Source organism: Cricetulus griseus (assembly GCF_003668045.3).
Source record: "Cricetulus griseus strain 17A/GY chromosome 1 unlocalized genomic scaffold, alternate assembly CriGri-PICRH-1.0 chr1_1, whole genome shotgun sequence".
Classification (NCBI taxonomy): Eukaryota; Metazoa; Chordata; class Mammalia; order Rodentia; family Cricetidae; genus Cricetulus; species Cricetulus griseus.
The window spans coordinates 158,737,431-158,747,600 of NW_023276807.1; the positions used below are offsets into that span (position 1 = coordinate 158,737,431).

The window sequence follows — 10,170 nt, forward strand, 5'->3', positions numbered from 1 at the left end:
TTGACCTTTTGACTTTGGACTTTAGACCCTTCCATTGAATGGCTCAACCAGGTTGTGACCAAGGACATCTGTTCCTTTTGGTGCACTGGGTCATAATTCAGATGTTCCCCACTTCAGCTCTACCCCTAGACTAGTTAGTGTCCATGTACCCTTGCTTTCATCTGAAAACCAGAAAGACATTAGTTGAATACAATTCACTCTACAATAATTCTTCACTTGTCTGAAAAAAAGGAAGGTCTGGGGCTATTGATGTCTTCTTTGGTGGGGCAGTGAAGTAAATGGGCAGGCAGTAGGTGAGATGTTAATGTGTTTTGAAATGGAATGCTTTATTGTTTTTGTGATATGCTTGTGTGGAACATTTCCCAGGTATAATTCTTTGTTTTGTTTATTTTCCTTTGATAAATGAGAAAGGGAAGGAGTCTATAATGGAGTCTGAAAACATATTGACTAGAAAGGTAAGTTCAAGTGGTGGGCTAGGCATTGCTTCTGTCCTCTGAAATGAATGGATGTCTTGATATAGTTTCCATGGCAAAACCTTGCCCCATGGTGAGGGCTGAGAAGAGTAGGTTAAACCCCTACACTTGGTGTGTAGGAGCTATGGATTGTTAGCTGAAGGAGCTCTCGTGAGTTCTGACATTGCCCCAGTTACAGCCCTGCCTCTTCACCTTGGTTCTCCAAAGTGTGTGAAAGTCCCTCTTTCTCCATTGTTAATGAATACCCCGAAGTGCTTGTAAACTTCCCTCTCACAACTGCACAGAAAGTCTTGTTTGGGACATGTAATTTACTTGTTTCTCTTTATTGAGAATTCTTTTAAGAGCAAGAAAAACCAGGCCTGAGTTTCTTTGGCTTTAGCGTATAGGATGTCAGCATCTCCGAGTTGAGTTGAAAGTAAGTAGCCTGTGATGGTTTGTTTTTGACACGTTCTAGAACTACCTGGAGCAACAGTCTCAATGAGTAATAGTCTGGAGTGTGCTGGGCTGTGGGTGTGCCTGTGAGTGATACTCTAAACAGAGTTGTGGTGGGAAGACCCACTACTGTGTGGGAACCACCAAGTTATGGACTAGACTGGATGAAAAGGGGAGAGCTCACTGAACACAGGCAAGCTTGTGTGCACCCCTTCTTTCTCTGCTCATGGCTATAGCAGCTTCAAGTTCCCTGCAGTGATGGTCTGGAACCTAGAAATGAGTGCTGGAATTAACCCTTTCCTGATCAAGTTTTTATCAGGGTATTTTATCACAGCAACAGAAATGAAGGCACCGCCGTCCACTGTGATGCAGATATACAGGGAATGGGGAACAAAGATGTGAATTTAAGGGATCTTTGGGAAAATAACTTGGGGCTCCTGCCATAGCATGTTTTTGTGATAGCTGGGGGGGGAAGTGTGGCTTAGTGGTCTACGCCATGTCTTGCTTTATCTCACCTTAAAGATGTTAGATGTAGATGTAAGAAGCAGCTTGAACGTATTCAGTTTTAGCATAGAAGTCCATGAATATTTCTGCCCCCATATCCCTTGAGCATGGGCCTATTCCCTGGCTGTGTTACCCAGGCTGACCCCTAATTTGTAGACTCAAGAGATCCTCCTGCCTGGGCCTCTCAGGTAACTGGGACTACAGGCATGCACCACCATATACAGATCTGCTTTTAAAGAGCTTCTTTCAACTCAGTATTTCCCAGTATCTGTTTCTACTTCAGCTTTTGCCCATGTATCTCTGTGCTAATGCCAGTTTTTACCCAGGTGAAAAAAAATATGAATAAACCATGAATTAGAAGTTACCCTTTTACTGTATTCTGACTATGGTGTGTGTGTGTGTGTGTGTGTGTGTGTGTGTGTGTGTAATATGCTTCTAGCATAGGTCTGTCTTAGATTTTGATGCCTTCTGGATGTTGGAGTGGGCCCAAGCCTCAGTAATAGGTGTGATATTGTGTGCAGCTCACTCTGTGCAAATGCAGAGACATCTCACCTTTTGGTAATTCAGCTCTCAGGCAATCTCCCCTGTTTGGAATACAGCTAAGAAACAGGAACTAACAACAAAAGGCATGTGAAAGAGCCAAAATAGATACCACATTGTCTGTTCCTAGAAGGGCTGATTGATTTATTCCCCTGGGGCCTCAGAGCCCAGCCTCTTGCTGTCTGTGTACCTGGGCTGGAGGAGAGGCCTGCCTAATTGCAGGCTCAGCAGTATTGAGCTTCAGGGAGGCTGGGGCTCCCTGCCAGGGGGTGGGAAGGGTGGAATGTATAGCTGAGCACTTCAGCCAAAGATTTGGGGCTCTTGTTTCTTTGTAATTATACATTTAAAAACTGTTTTTATCTGCCATAAGTAGGAAGACCGTAAAGAAGTGGATCTTTCCCTGGTGGAATATAGTATTACAGTAAGCGCACTACGATGTTGGGAGTCCCTGGGCATCTGGCATGGGCCTGCTTTGGGAAGAACTGTGAAATAACCATGTCTGCTTGGTCTGCCTTCGCATGAACACATGTTTGAGAGTGCGCACATGTCCTACACAAGCAGGTACCTGTCAGCATTCCGAAGGTGCACGCTCGATGCGGCAATTCTGGGCTCGGAAATACTTTACCCTCTGACATTCCTTTACAGTTGTGGAATATTTATTTCCACCTCTAATCTTTCATTTGTGCAGCAAGATGCTTCTTTCATTTAAATCCTTCATCGTTTCAGTACCATTTAAATCTGTCCTGGGACTTTTGCTGGATCCGATCTGAACCTGGTCTATGCAGACATACAAATGGAATCTGCCCCAACAAACCCGACTCTCATTCATGTGTTGGTGAAATACACCCATTGGATGCTGGTAGCATCATGGGTAAAGACTGGATTGGTGTTTAACTCCATACCCTGGTTTGAATGGGATGTCTGGTTCTCCTGGGAAAGATCTTCAACTCTGCAAACAATTGTAACTCAGATATTTAATGTCGTGTGCTGTGGTGATAGGGGTGGTGTGGGGCTGCAGACAGGAAGGCGACACCGAGTGAGAGGATATTGGCTTGGTGTTGAGCTTGTCCACATCCTTCCAATAGAGCCTGATGCAACAACCAAATGTTTTGTGTCTGTGCTAGCAGTCACTCAACACACATGGCTACAAAGCACTTGCAATGTGCCTAGTGCCAAAGAGGTACTTCATGGTTTATTTGTTCTGAATGAAATAGAGATGGCCATCGGTGGCAGGGAGCTTCCACATGGATGGTTTTAATGTTGACTTGTTCTCAGAGATGTGGTGTTCACAGAAAGCATCCATTCTAGGTATTTTTGGCGAGCATTCGAATGACCCCTACTCAGACTCTGAGCATATTTATAATTGAATGGTTGAGAACTTTGAGGGCCACACAGTCAGGAGATGCCAGGAACTCCAGGCTTCACAGCTACCTTGGCATCATGGGCGGAGGATGGCCAGACAGACACTTTGATAACTTAAGAAACCTCATTTCTCTTCCCCCCCTTTTTTCCCCCAACTTTTTAAAATTTGAATTAGAAACAGTATTGTTTTACATGACAATCCCAGTTCCCTTCTCCCACCCGTCCTCCCCCCCCCCCAACTAAAACCTTATCTGTCACATATCTTTTCTGCTCCCCCTGGATGGTGAGGCCTTCCATAGGGTGTCATCAGAGTCTTTCAAATCCTTTGGGATAGGGCCTAGGCCCACCCCCATGTATTCCTCTATATGGAATGGGCTCCCAAAGTAAACACCTATGCTAGGGATAAATACTGGACTTCTACAGGAGGTCCCATAGATTTCTGAGGTTTCCTCATAGAAACCCATGTTCCTGGTGTCTGGATCAGTCCCATGCTGGTACTCCAGCTATAAGGAGCCTAATTTCTTTCAGGAACCTTTCTTATAGCCATATCTTTTAAAAGATGTGGAACCTTTCCTTAGGCTCAGAGATAATCTTTTTGTTTGTTTGTTTAAATCAGAGCTCTCTTGAGTCAAGGAGGTTGTCTTATTTTCAATCCCCCACCCCAATTTCACTCTTATAACCTCAAAAGAAAAAAAAATCTACAAAAACAATGCCATAAACAAATAGACAAAGAAAAGCCCCTACATGGATTTGAAAACCATATACCTCCTTCTACCTTAAAAATATTGTGTCAATGTTGGATTTAGTGGCACACACTTTTTTTTGGCCAGTCTTGCACTTTATTGCCTTTCCATCAGGCCTTGACCTCATACTTGCCAAGAGGGTACAGCCTGCCCTTCCTCTGCTGCTTCTTGGTCTTCAGCTTCTCTTTGTGTTTAGTGAGCTGGCGGCGCATAGCTCTAGTCTTCTTGGATCCCAGGCCTAGAGGCTTGTACTTCTTACCCTTGTAGAATTTCCTGAGGTTTTCTTTTTGAGTCTGGTTAATTATGATGAGGACATGGGCAAAGATTTGTGGACGACTCGTATCTTGGAGAGTTTGGACGAGGTGTCGCCTGTCGCCTTGGCGACATGAAGCTGGGACAGCTCCACCTTCAGATCGACTAGTTGTTTTAGCAGCTCCTCCTTCGTGACACACACTTTTTTCTTTAATATTTCATTGCATGAATTTATTTTTATTGCAAGCTTTCAAACAAGCAGAAAAAAAGAGGGAATATTATTACTGATGATCTCAAAATCTTAACTCAGGTAAACTAAAGGTTATAACAGTGCAGGCACTACCTTAAATATTTTATTCAGTAACTTCTCTACAGGCTCTCCCTTTTCTTATTCTTATTTGTCTTTTTCATAGGAAGCCTCACTAATTCAGTTTTCATGTCTGCTCATGAATGCATGACACACTTTTAATCCTATTATTTGAGAAGCAGAGGCAGGCAGGTCTCACCAAGTTTCAGAGCTGTTCTTGTCATTCCAGGCTAGCCAGGACTATATAGAGAGACCTTATCTTGAACAACAGCAAGATCAACAAAACATCTCCAAACAAACAAACTGTCTTGTCAAGACATTCCCACTGGTGCAATAGTGGTGCAAACACCATGGGGGTATTCAACCACTTCCTGGTTGGATTTAAGTCCTGCTCCACAATACACAACACATACATGACACCATTACTGTCCATGAGTCTATAGCCAGGCAGCTCATAGGCTCTAGGGGAGAATGTACTACTATTATACTCTAAATAGATGTGGTATTAAACTTTCTCCTAATGATGACTTACTGTTTTACTTGCAGATCAGTGCATCTGAGAAGCTCATATTTGTAGTAGTGATTAACAAATAGACCATAATTGACCAGGGTTGCAATGTCTAGGTGACTGGAGAATGCTCAGCTCTGAAGGGAATCAACCCTCACATCTCCCTCTCTCTCTACCCACCCACACCCCAAGGCTCAGGGATCATTGCTGAAGATGGGGTGGAAAGAGTGTTAGAGCCAGGGGTGGTGGGTGTCTAGAGGGAAATGTCTGTACACAGCAGGACAGCTGCACATTTTTTGTGAAGGCCTGGGGTTTACCCCCAGTTTCCCCCCTCCATGTACATGGGTGAATACAGGGGATGCACAGATTGCTATGCATATGATGGCTTGGTCATGAGAAACACTGGAGTATTAGGAATATTACAAACCTCTCTTTGTAACGTGTATCTGACAGAATCTGAAGACTGTATCAGTTGGATTCCTGCTAGCATCCGCAATCAACTATTCAAACTCATCCCTAGCTATAGGAAATATATTTATCATGAAACTTCATTTCTGGTGCACAGAACTTATCCAAATGTGATTTATTTTTGTGACTGTTAAGTCTTTTATTGATCACCTTATGATACTTCTCTGCAACAAAGTATGTCTATAAATACAGAGCAAAAGCATTTGTAATGTTTCTTGTGAATATAAGGCTTCACATGTTAAGTGATTTCTCTTGGATTGAGTTATCACGGTCGAGCAAAACAACATAAATACATTAAAGTTTTTGATAAATACATGTTAGATATTAGAAACCACAGCTCCATTGGAACTGCATCTCTTAATGAGATCGATGGTGCTTTTTTTCCTTTAATTAGTCCATGCAGGATGTATAGTATTTCTTGCCAGAGGAGACAGGACTCGACATCAATTTCATTCCTATTTTTCACTAGTCTGAATGTAAATATTGTATAATTTGTTCACATTGTAAGTAGCTGGGAAAGGAAAAGAGTATGTTATGGCCTCTTCAGAATCTTTTGAGTTATAGGCCAAAAATAAATTATGATGGGTGATTAAAATTACCCTTAATGATCAGCTAAGAAATGGATCCAGGTCTTCCTTATTCTTGTTAAAGAACAAAGCATTGGCTATCACCTGATTTTTAGAAGGACTGGTTATGAGTTATTAGAGTAATTTCATTTCTTAATACACTGATATTTCAAAATGTCTGTGTATTTGATTTCCCAGAATATTGTATTATATTAAGGTTCAGGGGAGGTGTGACCTATGCTTTCCTTTGTAGTGGGAGAAGGAATATAGTGAAAAAGCTAGCCTACTCTTAGGAAAGAACAAACATAGCCATGGGACCTGGAAAGTGGTTTAGATCATGTGGTTTAGATCATGTATTCTCTTTAGATCATTCATTCATTCTCTCTGTCCTTCAGGAGACATCAGGGCCCCAGGTGAGCAGTGTCCCAGGATTCTTAGTTTGAGGCTAGTTTCTGTGGTTTCCCTCAGAATGCCTACTGCTCAATTTGTGACATGCAATGTAAGTCCTAACAAGAACGGTGGAGGGCTTTTGAGATGTCTTCCCTTGGCTTAGAAAGGGATCCAGGGGAGTGCTAGTGTCTTGTCCCTCTGTCTGTGATGGGGTGGGTGGTGGTGTAGTAGAACAGAGGAGATATTTTGATCATGAAGTGACCTGGCTTAAAGACACAATGCTGCCCTCGGCAGGCCAGAATAGAAAGGAAGCACAGAATGAAAGTATTTACCGCCCCCTCCCCCCACTTCTTTCTGTAGCACAGGGGTGGATGCTGGGGCTTGTACATGTTTGGCAAGTGTTCTACCACAGACCCTTACCCCACAACCCCAGAATTATAGCTTTAAGACGTGATCTTCTGAACTGACTAGGGTAGTCCCAACTTAATTAAAAATTAAAACTGCTCTGGTCTCCAGATCGAGTGCCTGGATAGGTTCCAAAGCTCCACAGAGAAACCTTGTCTCGAAAAACCAACCAACCAACCAACCAACCAACCAACCAACCAACCAACAAAACAAACAAACAAACAAACAAACAAAAACTGCCTTTGGAGTTGGAGTGTGGCTCTCTTCTTTAAATCAATGTATGCTTGTTATAGGAAAATCCAGTCTCTGTCTCATGTCAAAAGAGCCACCTGGTATGGGGTAGAAGAAAACCAAAATTAAGGGACTATTCTATTGCCACTAATAATCATAATCCATTAGTTTTATTTGGGTTTTTAAAAACTTTTCTTAAGGAATAAATATCATCTCAAAATTTATAGGATTTATACACACACACACACACACACACACACATACGTGTGTGTGTGATTTTATTTTGTGTTTTATATTGTGATATTTTATGTTGTGATATTAACGGTTATATAGAGTACTACCTAATTCTAGAAATAGGTTCATCTAGCTGCCTGTATGTGATTTCAGGCTTGAATCTGAAGCAGGTAATTAGGAATTAAGCTGGTGTACCCCAAATGTATTTAATAGACTATGATCCTATAACATCTCTGAGATCTGCTGCATATGACATTTAAAATGTTAAACTTTTCTGCAGTGAAATGTGACAATTCCTAACAATGACCTTTGAGAACTCCAGAATGATGTTGGGGCCCCAGAATGGTGAATCCATCTGGATTGTGGTAATGCCGCTAGGCTGACAAACACCACCCAAAGATCAGCTTTGCACTACAAATTGCTCAGGACAGCTTCAAAGTAGTTTGATAAGATGGTCCAGCCTCATAGACTACCCCAGTTGGGACTTCAGATAAGCCCTGCACTTTCCCATCACACTGAGACTGGACAGCAGCTAGTTCTCCCAGGACTTGATGTTTATCTCATTTTTTTTTTCAGTGTTCTCTAAAGATACCATTGCCCCCAGACAGCAGGAAGTAATTTTAAGACCATGATGCTCACATTCCCAAGAGGTGGAGTGGGTGGCTTTTGATAGTTCGGTGTATGCTTGTCATCATTTAGTTGGTTACAAGGTTGTTATTGGTCATGATCATGGGGGAAACAAAGCAACAGGAGATTAGATTCAGGGATCTTGTTCTGAAAAGAAAAAGGGGGAATATAGAAATGATAGGCTAAAAGGTAGATTATTAAATCTGCTTTCAAGCTAAAAAAGCAACTACCAGTCTCAAATAGTTTACCTTGGTATGAATTTTCATATATTGATGCAAATTTAGAGTTACTTTTTGTTATACTGTGTATATGCTTCTATTCTTGTTTAAGGTATTGTACCTATACAGCTCATTTAAAAATGTAATATAAAGTTCTAGTCCTTAAAAACTATTAAGGTTAATAAAGAAAGACAGATTAATAGTTAGCATCTATAACTATCAAACTTATAGTCATGTTAGGTATGTTTTCAAGGTCAACCAGATATATTTAAATAGTCTTCAAACACTTCAGAGACCTACAGAATTTGACATTTAAAATGTTTTAAAAACATAAGGCTTTTCATGACAGTGAGACATGTCTTCTCCTGGCAACATCAACTTACTTCAAAAAGAATGATGGGCATCAAAGAACCTCCATACAGAGTTTGCTTTCATTTGTGGCAAAGTTAGACACTGGACAGAGACACTGCCTTGACTGCTGACAGTATGCTGTCCAAATTGTAGAAGCAGGTCACAAAAGAAGGCAACTGCTGAACTTTGACAAAGCAAGGTAGGACAATCCTTCGAAATTCCTGCTTCTCAGAAAAGTCTGTCAGATATCCTAGGCGAGCAGCCAGATGTCTTTATCATTTCTTAGTTTTGGAAGTTGCTTGCTCTGTACTTCCTGTTTAATCATGTAATATTACATTCTTCTCAGGTCTCTGATGGGGTTGAAGATTAAATAGTTATAATTTTCTGTAGTTTTAATAGAAAATAAACGAGGTAAAAATATTTGAACTCACCAAGATAGGATACATCTGGAGTATTTTCTTTGAAATTGCTCAGTACTAATGGACTGGACATTGAGGAAGTGTTTCATGATAATTGTTTTTATTGTATATAGTTTCACTATGTTAGAGTTAAAACCCTTCCCTTTTTAGAACAAAAAGGTGAAGTGTTGGAGATTTGTTTGTGTTGTTGCTTCCATACTGCCAATGAAGTTGGACCTTGGTTCAAAGGGTGGAGTCCACACTAAGCTGCCTGGAGTGGACCGTAGAGTTTTCTGTCAGACAGAGGAAGCTAGAGGGACACACATGAGTAAGGAAGAGGGGTCTAAGGAGATGCATGGACCTTTTCAAGTGGGGAAAGGTGGAGAAGAGAGCTGGTGTTTGTTTTTTTTTTATGGCTCCGTAGATCTTCAGGTTTATTTCCCTAGTATTTAACTCCTAAGTTTTTTTTTTCATAATAAATCAATAAAAGAAGTCACAATAGACAAGTTGTTATGAAAATATACCATTTTATAGTGGTACCTAAAATATATGTGGGTTCTGGTTTTTCCACATCCTTACCAATTTTGATATTTTCCTGTTTTTGATTGTAGCCATTTTAGGTCTAACGTAGAATCATATTGTGACTTTGCATTTCACTGAAGTGTAGTGATATTGTTCTTTTCTGTATTTAATTGGTCATCTGTACATTTTCTTCGGATATTGCACTATTTAAAAATAGTTTTTTTTTTTTTTTTTTTTTTTAGGGCTAGAGAAGTGGTTCAGTGGAGCATATACCATGCTTTCAGGGAACCCAAATGTGATTGCCAACACCGTAATTAGGTTGTTCACAGCTGCCTGTAATTCCAGCTCCCAAGGTATCCAGTACCTCTGGTTTCTGAAGGCACTGGCATCCATGTCTGTACCCACCTACAAGTGCACACGTAATTAAGAATAACTTTGAATAATGAAAGATGTTTTCTATCAACTGTCCTACCCTGGGACTTTAATGATTTTTGTTGTTGTTGTTGTAAATTTCAGAAGATTGATTGAAAACATATACAAAGGAAGAAAGATGAGTAATAAACCTCTAGTGTTTATAAATTCTTTTGAATAATTAACAATTTATAGCCATGCTTGTCTCACTTTCCTTGATTCTGTTAA

General features: G+C 40.8%; 1 pseudogene; it reads right to left on the reverse strand.

The window, feature by feature from the left end:
* Positions 1–4,164: 4,164 nt before the first annotated feature.
* Positions 4,165–9,924, reverse strand: LOC100760445 (annotated as a pseudogene).
* Positions 9,925–10,170: the final 246 nt, after the last annotated feature.